This window comes from Hippocampus zosterae, chromosome 16 (genome assembly GCF_025434085.1).
Source record: "Hippocampus zosterae strain Florida chromosome 16, ASM2543408v3, whole genome shotgun sequence".
NCBI classification, from domain to species: domain Eukaryota; kingdom Metazoa; phylum Chordata; class Actinopteri; order Syngnathiformes; family Syngnathidae; genus Hippocampus; species Hippocampus zosterae.
Window position 1 is genome coordinate 8,069,081 of NC_067466.1, and position 13,411 is coordinate 8,082,491.

Consider the following 13,411-nt stretch of genomic DNA (forward strand, 5'->3'; position numbering starts at 1 on the left):
AACTAGAGGACACTTTTTTTCTCTAGGTGGACCATAATTTATGTCCAGTCCTGTTTCAAAAATAATTCTGTTGAACCACAATTCAAAAGCAATGTTTGATTTTCATTGGGTTACCATAATTTTCATGGCATTTTTTTCATTAATTTTGTTGGCTTCAAGTTCTTGTCAGTTTTGTCCGTGCGTGTATTTGGCCTAGAGACGAATTCGAGGTGAGATACAGTTGAGTCTCTGAGCTGACCACTCATATGACCACTTGAGCCTTGTTACATTTTCAGGAATGTGATTGCGGGCAAGCTCAATTGAGACATTGATTTAGGAATATTTGATGCTGGCTCTATGACACTTCTATCTGCCGCTGGGACTCGTTTAAGTATCTTGGCCAATCTCATGAAAGAGACTCTATCGCTTTTCTCAACTCATACTTTTAATGGTTATGGTGAAGAGTGTCTCTCAGCAGTAGGAATGCAATGTAAATATCCGTTTATAGCCATCGCTCAAACATTTGATTAGTTTTCATGTTCCTTGGGTCTACGTCACAAACGGGTGTATAGATGGCACGGCTTTTTTTACTGACAGTGTTGCTTTCCCCTTCAGCCCCTCTGCCGCTTTTCGCATCTGTATTCTGCTCCGTATCTTCCAATATCATTAATTCGCCTCCACAGGTCCTGTGCTGCGTTTAAAGGACTGTGTTGTCAAGGGGGAAAGCCATGCTCTGTGCCTTTTTCATTGGGGAAGAATTTATGTCTTTGAGGGTGCAGATAAAAACCGCGGACGGTCAAACCTATAGGGAGTCACGTACACATATAGCTTCTTTTTTTTTTTTAACTTACTGGCTTAGTATAGTTCTCATTTTAAATAATTATCTTTATACTCCCGTCACCTGTTATGAGATGCAATGATTGCAAAAGTGTAACTTCTTTCTTTCTTTCGTTCTTTCTTTCTTTTTTAATTATTTTTTACTGGCTCTTCAGAGATGTATTGCCAGAATGCTGTGCAGGAAACAGATGGTGATGGGGTAGTGGGGGAGGGAAAGGGCAAGGGAGGGGCGGCGGTACATCATTAGGTGCGCTGCTTGGCCAGAGGATATTACAGCAAGCCTGCATGGACACACTTTGTGAGACGATTTAATAAACTGGCTGGAGAAGGCCAAAGAAGGACTGTGGCAGTGGCAGATTAGAGGGGATGGGATACTATGTTAGCCGTGATCCATTTTTTTCCCCTCCATCTTCGAATGTTACAATTTGATCTAGTTATTTCTTCATTTATTTTTTTAGGATGAGTCAGTTAATTTATCCCTTAATAGAAAGAACACAACTCTTATTCACAGAGCATGCTTATGACAGAATAAGAAACAATTTATCATGTCGACACATTTAATATTTGACTGCTAATATACCGCTATGAGTCAGAAACCTGCATGAGCTTTTGATATCTTTTTTTCTTCTGTCTTTTTTTTTTTTTACGTCATAGAAATTTGGACCTAAATTATACAAAAGATTCAAGTGACAGCTGCATGGTGGACGAATGATATTAGCACGACTGCCACACAAGATGAGAGATTGTGGTTTCAAAATGGGTGGCAACCATTCTAGTGTGCCCCCCTGCCTTAAAATCAGAGATAATTCGCTGACTAGCTTAGCACCGCTGTTTGCACACGAGCGGTGATTCAGTCATCTATCCTCTGTCAATCAAGTAACGGGATTGATGTTAGACTGACGTAGTGCATTCTGTGCATTTCGTGCCTTTGTTTGAATGGCAGCGCCACTGCCGAGGTGTTTTCGACGCTTGTCGTGTGAAAGGCCGGGAGCCGCATTGAACCAACTGAAGAGCCGCATGCGGCTCGCCAGCCGCGGGTTGGACACCTCTGCACTAAGGCATAAAACCACGTGTTGACTTATCATCCTCCTCTAACCAGAAAATAGCCTGCGAACGAATAAACAGATGAACAATGTACATAAACAACTCCACAATTTATGGAAACCGTTGAGACTTGGTGGAGGTCTGCTATCTAGTGAGTTAATTCGGTACGTTCAACATAGCTTGTTCATAAACCAAACCAAATCTAATCTAATTGAAAACTGTTGTATTTTACGATACAAGGAGACGACTGTCCACTTACTATCGCCCTTTGAAAGACGCGAGCGTTTGCACACTCTAGCCGCTCATTCAATATCGACTTTTTCTGCAGCTTATTTGCCCCCGGTGACATTTTCTGTCTTCTTCTTCATCCTGGTCTGGCCTAAGGCTTTGTGTGACCTTTGAGCTGCCTAGTGTGAGCCGACTGGAGTACCATCAGCTCACCTGACCTTTTACTCGTGCTTTCACACCGCCTATTTTCACCCTTCGCGGCCAATTTACAGCCCGCTTCCACCTCTGCAATCAAATGTGCTGCGGTCCTCGGCACCCCAAAGGACCAGCCCGCCTCAATTTATTGACACAAACCAGCATACAGGGAAAGCTGACATGGCGAATTGACTTTGAGGTACATCCTGCGGATGGGTTTTATACTGCAAATAGCCGGCCTATTTGCGATGAAACTATCTGTCAGACTTCTCTCTGTGGAACTATGTTCTAGATCAGAGTAGCCGGCATCATCTGCGTACGTGTTGAGCGTGTTTGAAAACGATAGTTTTCATTATTAAAGGGGATAAAGGAATGTGTTTTTAATTTGACTCACTGGGTCCAGTATGACATTTGTTTGGATAAAATGTTAATTATCTGAATGGATCAAAACGGTTGCATTCTTTACTTGGCATCACCGAATGATTGAATGAGGCTCTTGCTGTTCATTTGACACATCAAATCAGCTTAAGTACCCTCCTGTTGCTGAGACTAAAAAAAATCGACTGGAACAATAGCAACCGTGATGCACCTCTTGCTGGTGTTAACAGTGCATCGACAGAAAAGTGAGGAGGCAACACCGTTTGCCAAGCTGTCAAGAGTTGCTTGCCTGAAATTTTGTGAGAAATTTGCACACTTGCCGTGCTTGCATTGGTTCTGCCCGGGTAATCGTTCCAGTGTCTAACAAAATATGCTTGTTAGGTTTCTTTGAAGACTTTAAATAACCCATACATAGGTGTGAATGGGAGGTCGTTGCAACCATTCGAGCTGTACAAATAAATAAATTGATGTAATCATACACAAGGAAAATCTTGACTAGTCAAGTGGAATCTCGAGTTAAATTACCCGAATGTTCAAAGGTCAGCGCTTGGCCGTGATGAAAAATCTGCCTCTATTGCATAAAACTGTTTAAAACTGCTCTCGTGGATGACATCGGAGTTTGGTTCGGCGTGCATCTTTGAAATTCAGATTTGAGTAGTTTATTGTTTACGTATGAGCAGTGGTTAGCAGATATTTGTAGTACCGTAATAGGACAGGTAGGTTCATCAAAATATGACATGAAAAAATTGAAGTTTATGATATTGACAGTCTGATAGACCCCGATGTAGATTGTAATGTGAACCGCCATCACATTATTTGCTCTTGTTATTGTCTGATATGATCCTCCAATATATCCCAACTCCGCTCATGGAAACAAACTTTATTTGCACAGAGGCTAGGATTACATCCGCATGCCTCCTCTGAACGATGTCTTAATCCTTCGCCCTAGTTTGCAGATTAGACAAACTTCTGCCTTTTGAAGATTTCTTCTTATATCGACCCCCTCCACTGGCATGTAAACACATTTGAACACCGATTAGCTCCCAAACATTGCTTGAGTCCGTCACATCCCCACCTCTAAAAATAAACATGTCGTTTTCAAAAGGCAAAAAAGCATTAGCGTGTTCTTTTATTCATGCCTGTATCGTCTCCGGAGGCAGGGCAGCGGCGTCTGTTGTTTCAGCGGCCGCTTTCGGGAGCGCACAAGCACAGCTAGTTCTTTCTTGACAGATGGCTGGAGGAAAAATCTGAACTGTCAGAGAGAGGTGTGTTGCCTCATGTTGTTTGTTTGTCCGACAATAGGAGTGAGGCGTTGAGATGTAACGGCGGCGTCACGAATAAGGGAGAAATGACGGATCTCACCTTTTGCCGGTTTTCTTTTTGGCAGCGTCCAGGTTGTTTGTGACGTATGCGTGCCGTCTTGTGGTGTAGTGATATCGATACAAAGTAGATGACCTCCATCATTGTCTTATTCCTCCTGTCTTTTTAAAGCGAATTGGTTTCATCGTGACCAAAAGCGTACGTAAATCCTCTCGTTATCAGTATGTCGCAAATGACTTTTATTACATAAATCATTCTACATTAAATTACTCATTACTGTTATGTAGACCTCATGAGTTATTGTACAACATTACTGTCTCTGAATCGTTGAATTGAAATATGTGACATTATGCCTTTGTCACCTTTTGGCTATAAATTGCTTAAGTCTGACATTTAGCTCGAAGACACTAATGGCTGCATGTTGTTCTAATCGTTAGCACATATTCCCCGCAGTTCTGACATTCGTGATTTGACTCATGGCCCCGGCCCTGCATTGTGTACTTTCGATGTCCTGCTGCCGCTTCCTTCCTCGTTCGTTCTTAAAACATGTATGTGAGGTTTAATAACTATAAATTTTCCATAAGTGTGAATCAGTGGCGGATGCCGGTCTGTCAAGGAGGGGAAGCTCAATTTCGGGCTACATCTTAAAATGTGTTTGTTTATTTCTACGTGAATTCTACTCTCCATTCTTTTTCAAGAAAATGATCTGTGACCCTGTCATACCAACAAGGCATCTTTTCCAGGCTCTTAACTGGGGTGATATAAGTCAGTCTGCGAACACGAGCAACTATAATAAAACACACCAGAAATAAAATCTGTCGCTAGTCATTTTCAACAGAGAGCGTGTCGCTAAGATTATTAAAAGTCTCCAGTTCAACTCAGAACAGAATGAGAATTGAAAAATGCTCCCACGGATGCCTCCACCAAAAGATCGGTGATTGGCTCATTTCACTGTCAATCAAAAAGATTCGGCCTCAGACAGATCAGAATCAGAATCAGAATCATCTTTATTGGCCAAGTATGTAGAACACACAAGGAATTTGTCTCCGGTATAACACACTGCACTAGTATCATAGTAAACAACAAAATCATTGAACCATTTTAGAGTAACCAGTAGTTTTGTAGTACCATTTTGTAGTACAAGAAGAGTGACGACGTCAGTGACTGTTTAAGGAGTTAATGGCTAGAGGGAAGAAGATCATCTAATCATCATGCAGAGAAGCTGAGCATCCGGACCAGCCGATAAACGCCCACCGTCCATAGACTCCCAGAGACGCTGAGTGTCCGATGGGCAGGAGAAAACCAGCATTTATCCAATGACTCATCTTGTTTCAATGCATTGGGACAATGGCCTCTGAACTTTCTCGACGCTCAGTGTCCGCACAGTAAAGCTGCGGGAGAGAGTCGCGTCGTAACCAGTAATAAGAAGCTGATTCGGAACAAAAGTTGAGCGCGTTGTAGGTGTGAAGGCTTGTTAGACTCAATTTTGCCAGTGATTGGCTGCCGACTGACCACAGCGGAGTTCAAGTCTTCCTGCCAGTCTTCCTGCTTCCAAATCATCTAGTTTCAGTTTGCTGTCTCGACAATTCTGTTGTCATCTGGGCAGTGTTCGCGTACGGAACCTAGCAACTATATTTGCCAGTGGTCATAACCATCACCTGGAGACTCTGTTCCAAAAGCAGCTCTTTTTCATGACGGTCTCGATTCATCCATCCGACATCTAGTTCACCGAGAACTAAGAAACAAAGAGTCTCTTCGCTTTGAAGAGTTTGTTTCATTATTTTGACAGTTGCTGAAAGGGGAAAAGGGAAAAGGGAAAAAGTCGACAACGAAAGTACAAAAACATCCGGGGTATGGAAACGTGAGATAACCTTGTCCTAATCTTTCTCCTTGGGTGCAGCGGTGTTTCAGAGCTGTCAGCAAAGTCAGCGTTGCCCCACTAAGCAGCCCTTCAGCTCCGCTGTCGATACAAAATGTATACCGGTTGAATACGCTAATGATGCGCAGAGGGAACTTGATCCAGGGCAGGATTTGTTCTGAGAATGTGCCTATGGCAGAAGGGCAGTTGACAGAAGCCTCCGCATCTCTGCATCCGTGATTGGTGTGTTGCTGTTGTCATGGCGATGGGGAATATTCAAGGTTATCAGAATACAGATTATAAATCATTAGGATGAATTTGAAATTGTGACACATCAAGATGTCTTTTGCGCTCTATTACCAGCCTCTTTGTCAACCTGCAATCGCAAATATCAGAGAAGCCAACAGAAGACACAAAAGGTTTGATTCGAAATGTTCATACAATCGACCAGAACGGCACATCTGCTAATTTCTAAAGAGCACCTCTGCTCACTATAATTTGGAAATGAATGTCTAGGTTACCTTAGAGACATGCGGAGGCAGTAGTCTGACGTGGTAATTTAGGCGATCAGAAAATCCGAAAGCGATTAATGAAATGTCATATTACATTCTGCTTTCCGTCTATTTTCCTCAACGTTTTTTCCTCATTTGGGTCACAGGCACGCATGAGCCATTCCGAGTTGTCCTTGGGCGATTGATTGGCACTTGGAGACTGACAACCATTCACACTTATAGACAACTTAGAACTTCAGAATTAGTCGTTTATATTTTATAATTTTAAGTTTGGGGTTTCATTTTCCTTTTTTCTTGTAATTTTTTTTCAATGTGGGCATAGGACACCTGCTTCCATAAAAAAATTAAACAATAAACTGTACTTTATATGAATGATTGAATGCCATTTTAAAAATTATTGTCATAATAATACGCCAAACCTGCATTGGCACCAAACAATCAAATAATCGAGCATCCAGGACAAAAGTACAACCAAACCTCATGTCAAAGACTGTCTATCTAACATTGACTCACCTTTTATTTTATTTTTTCAGCCACTACTGAAGGGAAAGCTAATGTTACTTAGTACAACAAATGAAAATTGCAGTATTTTAAGTGCAATTATGAAAAAAGAAAGAAATTTCAAGGGCCTGTAATCTGCATACCATTAGCAAATTGCTCATGAAAAAATGATTGCGATCAAGTAAATATTCAGACTTTTTTTTATGCGATCATCAGTGTTTGATGATTGATAAAATTGTAATTATTATTTGAAAAATACCCATCGGAAAGCTGCAGAATAACAAATGGAAAAAAACAAACAAGCTGTAGACCGATACACAAATAAAAAGACAGTTTCACATTGAAATCCAGCTGTGCTACAGTGTGGAATTAAAATTCAACACAGATGGCTTTTTCGGAAACCAATCCATTTGTATTTGCACTTGCGCTGCTGATAGCATTCCGCCGAATGAATCACAGGACAGAAATTTTAATGAGCTTATTGTTTGCTTTTTTTTTTCCTAGCTCACCGCTCTCCTTAATTAAATGGAATTGCAAGTTCAGCTTGTTAGAAAGCAAAAATCTGGACAAAGATTCCAGGTATCCTGCATGTTGTGGATTTATCCTGCCTTGCTCTTGTTCATCCTCCTATGTGGAACGCGTCGTGTCTTCCAGCTGGCTTGCGTCGCTCTGATCCAGTTAAGTAGCTTTTTAGGAAGCGCACTAGCTGCGTGTGTGTGTGTGTGTGTGTGTGTGTGTGTGTGTGTCGGCTTCAGCTCTGCAGACACATGTCAACTGCTTTTGTACACAATGCTCTACTTACAGTAACTGAACTTGCACCGACTCGACGTCATTGATTTATTTTTTGGGCCTTATCCCCCCCCCCCCTCCCCCATTATTTTGTTCAGTATACTTAATTAACCCTTAGAGGGACAGCGGTTACTACAATGGACAGCTTATCATGTTACATGGTGTATGAAAGTTAAATTGTGTTTGAACCCGTGAACGTAGTCAAAAAGAATCGAATCAACAAATCACCTTAACACGAGGTTCCAAAAATTGGCAACCTTGAGTCGAGGTAGCTGTCAGTCAGGCTGTGAACGCTTGCCGGCTTTTGTGACACAGCGTCGGCAGGAGTCTTGGTTCACTTTTCCCAGCCGTGTTGAGAATATTCTCTTCTTTCTCTTTAATTGCATCTCGAAGCACCTGAGGAAAAGTCGAGTGTGCGACTTGTCTTCAACCAGCAGAAGCACTATTGATTCTGTTTCAACCGCTTGCAAAGTGCGCTTATACTATAAATACTATTGCGTAACACCCCCAGAATAGCATTATCTCGCTCAATACGACATTGAGAGAGGAGTTCGGTACAAACTGAGAGATTTTTCCCATCCCGTTAAAATAACACATTGGCCTTCCTGTGTGGAGTTTGTATGTTCTCATATCAAGGCTGTGGACTGAATGCTGCACACAAATATCTACTCTTCCATGTCAATTGAATTCCCCATCTCATGTAATTCCGCCTTTCTTTTCTTTCTCATTCCCCTCCTGCTCATTTATGGTCTTGAATCGCATCTTCTTGCAAGCCATCCTCCTGTTTTATGACGATTGTGGTACCGCTTGGTGGGCTATGAGGTTGGGGGGGTTCATCCAGTGCCTTTGAAAATGAATGAATTGCATTACAATACTTGCTGGATTTCAGGAATAAAGCAACATTAGAGATGAGGTGGATGTTAATAAGACTGTGTGTGCAAAAATCCTTTCCTCCCAAGACTTTGTCCTTGACTATTCTGGGAGTTCAATTATAAGTGAGTGAATTTTTCTTATTTCATTAAATTTTTGTTTATTCAGGTTCCGTCAGCTTTCGCACCAATTTGAGAACCTCATTTTTCAGGATTATAATACAACTGCCAAAACTGTCATGGTTAACCTTTCGTAAGAGAGGTCGTTTGCATTTGTTCAATCTGCACAATAAATCAAGAGAAAGTTAAGTCACGTTATGCCCAAGTCTTCCGGTTTTAAACTGTACGTGATCTTTCATACTGCACGAAACAGAAATAATCAAACGAAACAAAAATGAGCCCCTTACGGAGACCTCTTGACATAATTTGACTCGTTTACCTGAAGATCCGTAAGCAGCGGAGCGACTCCCTCGTAATTCACAAGCATTGTGAACTCGTAAATCAGCTCACCCCAAGTGATTTCGCTACGCCCTAAAAGCAACTGATTGGCGCTTGCTGCTGGTAATCCGAAATATTGAAGGTATTGACGAAAGTTAAAAACAATTTAAATTTTAGTGCGGGTGTTGGTTGGGCAAAAAAATGTGTGCAAATGGCGAGTGATTGCAGGCTGAGAATGATTTTGCGTGACAAGGGTCCTCTTTAAATCTGGCAGCTGATCTCGTTACTCTCCGCAAAGCTGTGGCAGCATAAGTGCATCCGTGGAGGCAAAAAAAAAAAAAAAAAGAGGACAGCGCGCCTCCTAGTGCCGCAGTCAACCGACATTGGCCTCCTTCCCCTTCAGGTCGGTCTTGACTTTCTCAGTTCGAATACACAGAGCAACAAGAAAAAAAAGATGACCACTGTATGAGATTCGGTTTCCACTTATTCTGTTACAATAATGGCCATATGAAGCCTTCGGGGAAAAATATAGACTCAATTTCAGGAATGGTGTGTGCCGGACTTGACGGGGAAGAAAATAACGGGTAAGCGGTGCACCCCAGACGGAGCTGTATACCATCACTTTCATCATCGTTTCCACCGGTAAAATGGTGTTCAATCCTCTATACACTCCACACAATTTTCTGCTTCAAGTGGAATTGGTATTTGAACAGTCCTATTCATCATGTGGCTCGCGATTTTGACATCTTGAAACAAGGTAAACACTTGTCATGATCAACAGGTTGTTCTTTGAATAGAGGTGGAGAAAAAAAGAAACCGACGCGGTCACAGAAAGAGATGGAAGTGGACGTGCCCTGCAAATGTATTGGTCGATACATGGCTCAAACACCCGTCGTGAATTTTAACGCAAGTACTTTATTCACACCAACCTTGAGAATGTACATGTACGCAGATATTTGACACGATGAAAGAATGAAAAATCATCCGATTGAGAAACCTGCTCTTTTATCATCTGCAGAAATTGTGTTTTGGCTAACCTCCAAATCGGACATATATTCGCTGTGTGAAGTTCTTCTGAAATTGTTAACACAACATTACCCATGTGCCACTCGGGGAGTATTTTGTTGCTTGGGCTTCTTTTTTAAATTCTTATTCTCCAAAGGCTTTAAATGTCTCACAATGAATGTATTCCCACTTGCTCTTTGTGAATCATTTGGATTTTGCCTATTCGAAAGCAAACACAGACATGAGGATATCTGATGAATTACAGGCTGGTTTTGGCATCGTGTGTTTTTAGATTGGACGGACAGATGTTTCAATTATGTGTTAATGTCCATCCATCCATTTTCCGATCCGCTTATGCTCATAAGGGTCGCTGGAGCCTATCCCAGCTGCCTTTGGGCAGTTGGCTGGGGATACCCTGAAACGGTTGCCCATCAATCGCAGGTCACGCAGAGACGAACAACCATCCGCGCTCACACTCACACCTGGGGACAATTTGGAATGTTCAATCAGCCTGCCATGCATGTTTTTGGAATGTGGGAGGAAACCGGAGAACCCGTAGAAAACCCACACAGGGAGACAGTCCACAGCTGGATTTGAACCTGGCGCCTCGGAACTGTGAGGTCGACTCGCTAACCACTGGGCCGCCTATGTGTTAATGTGAATTATTAAACGCATTCATTACACATCATTTCAATTTTGTGTTTGTATGAATGATACGCTAATGTATAATGTAGCAATCAAAAGTATATGGTCATATTGGAATTCAGTAACAAGCATGACCAACAACGCTGGTTGTCTCAAAGGGTTCCAAAAAATAATAAAAAAACATTGTTGTTGTTGTTTTTTTTTTTTTAACTGCAGCCTTGCAAAAGACTTGCAAACTCAAATAGTAAAAAAGGCCGAACTCTCAGAAATACAAAACGTTTTGAGACACACCTTTTAACGACATTGCTTGCAGTTCCACGTAAACATTGGAGAGGAATTTAAACAGCAATAGGAGTGCTTTTTGCTTTTCTCGGTCAAGGTCAAGATTTTGTTCCTTCCACCAAGCAGTGATGGCTGTCTGTTCAAACGCTGTAATTCAATCACTGGCCCCCAGAGTGATGAAGCATGCGATGACAAAAGGACAATGGGGGTTGGGGAAAGTGGGATTGAAGCTTTAAGAGTTGGCCTTAATTGAAGAAAATGCCTCCAAGGCTTCAATTCATCTCTGTTTTTTGCCTCGTCCGAGCAGCAGTCACAAATGGAATGCACTTGAACAACAAAATAACAAGATAGCTTCCATACTGTAACATATAAGAACCAGGAAAATTAGAATATTAACATGATATGAGTGCCTTGTGTTTTGTATACAATATATATTTTTGAATGGGAAATTCGCATCGTCTGCAGCGGTGACAACAACAGATCTGTTATGACTTGATAGACAGATGGCCATCCATATGCTCCGTGCTGAGAGTGCCCTGCTGCGTATGATTCAAACTGGAAAAAATATATACAGTCAATCTAAAAAAAACAATATTCTCATCCAGGGCAACCCAGTAGTCGTGGGTTCGATCCCGGCTCCAGCCTTCCTTTGCTTGGGTTTTCTGCGGGCACTCTGGTTTCTTGCCACGTTCCAAAAACATGGATGGCAGGCTGATTGAACACTTAAAATTGTCCCTTGGTGTAAGTGTGAGCGCGGATGGTTCTTCATCTGTGTGTGCTCTGCGATTGGCTGGCAACCGGTTCAGGGTGTCCCCCGCCTACTGCCCAAAGACGGCCGGGAGAGGCTCCGGCAACCCCCGCGACCCATGTGAGGATAAAGCAAACCAGAAAATGGATAGTAATGGATAGTAAGCTATGACTTTGTAAAACATATGCTCTCATGCCCCATGACAAAAACATTCTTGGGGGGGAAAGGCTTTTGAAGCTGGTCATTCTCATTTTTTTTTTCTTTTCTCCAGAGCAAATTCCAGCATTTTAGCTTTGTGTAAGCTGCATCGTTGTGAATTAAACAGAGATAATGCTACTTAATTTCCATGTGCAAAATCATTGCGCCATCGACTGTACAGGACGTGCATCTTTGTTTGTGGTGCAGAAAAGAAAATAGACCATTGTCATCTCAAGGCTTTGTTTTTGTTTGTATTTTACACAAATTTATTTCCAAACATGGTTGACACACGGTTTCTTGAAATGCTACAGTTATACAAGCCCTCACAGAAAAAAAAGGTTGAAGACTGCATTAATGCAGCACTGCAGATCACCATTCGTTACTCCGCAGAGGATTGAGACACGTGTCTGCTGATTTCACCTCACTCGGCCCCCTTTCTGATCTAATTTGTAACACAATGCAAGGAAATACTTTTTTGAGAGGGTGCGAGGGGGAGGGGGGGCAATTTGTTGCACCATGACACAAAACAGTTCTATTAGTATAATGAGAGACCGAAAGAATCCGCTCTGAGCTTCCACTGCCATTGACCACCGAAGATCTGCTGCTTCTAACAATGAAATTATATCCAAATGAAAAGATGACTTTTGTGTAGTGTACCGTGCTTCAAAGTCTTCAAGGCTCTGAGTAGTTTTATATTAATCCTGAATTCAGAGTGTTTAGACTAGTGATCGTGTGTGCAGATATGAAAACATTGTCACAGATTATCAAGTGCTAATTTATGGCGGAACACATCCTGCTGTCCCGCCACCTGTTCTGTCAGCTGAAGGCTGACTCGTCTACAGCCAGCGCCAATGCGCCTGTTCAGACGGCGGCATTCGCTATTAACCAGTCAGACGTCCAAATGCGGACACGGCATCAACTACCGGCATACAAAACTTGAGATGAGATAATATTGTGGGAGCCTAGTTTTACCCCACCCTGCCTGGTGTCTTCCGTTGTTAGCTTCAACCCTCTATGACAATGATTAAGTGCCTCAGCTTCTCATCTGTGGCTCCTCAATGAAAAATGAAGCCATTAGATTTGCAGTGGGAGACTCCAGAGTACGTGCGGCGCAATTCTCCGCACGCGATCTTCCACTCTGATCTTAATAGGACAATTCATCTTGATCAAAATGTTCCCGTGCCACTTTTACCAGATGAGGTTGTATTCCAGGAAAAAAATAAAATCATAACAACCCTCTAATCAAATGAGCAATGCAATCACAAGTTTGAAAAGTTAGAAAGGAAGAAAGCAGGCTCAAGTCAAGTTTAAACTGTACGCGTGAGTGTGAGAAAAGCTTTATTTTTGTCCGACCATGTTGTTTGTAAAAAGCAATTTATACAATTAGCTGTACGAATGAGAACAAAGCACTGTTCACAGATGGCCTTTATTATGAAGCCGCATACGACAACAGGCGTTTAACAACTGATGCAACATAAAATTATGTTGTGACACAGGCAACCCCCGTCCAAAAAAAAAAATTACGCTATTTTTGTAGGACTGTTGAAGCAGTTTGGTGCGTTCCTGTCGAAAAGAGCACGGCCGC

At 42.0% G+C, this 13,411-nt stretch overlaps 1 protein-coding gene across 7 annotated transcripts in view; it reads left to right on the forward strand.

Annotated features, from left to right (window-relative positions):
• srrm3 (serine/arginine repetitive matrix 3) overlaps positions 1–13,411 on the forward strand; it is a 54,089-nt gene that overhangs the window by 6,437 nt on the left and 34,241 nt on the right. The window lies entirely within an intron of this gene.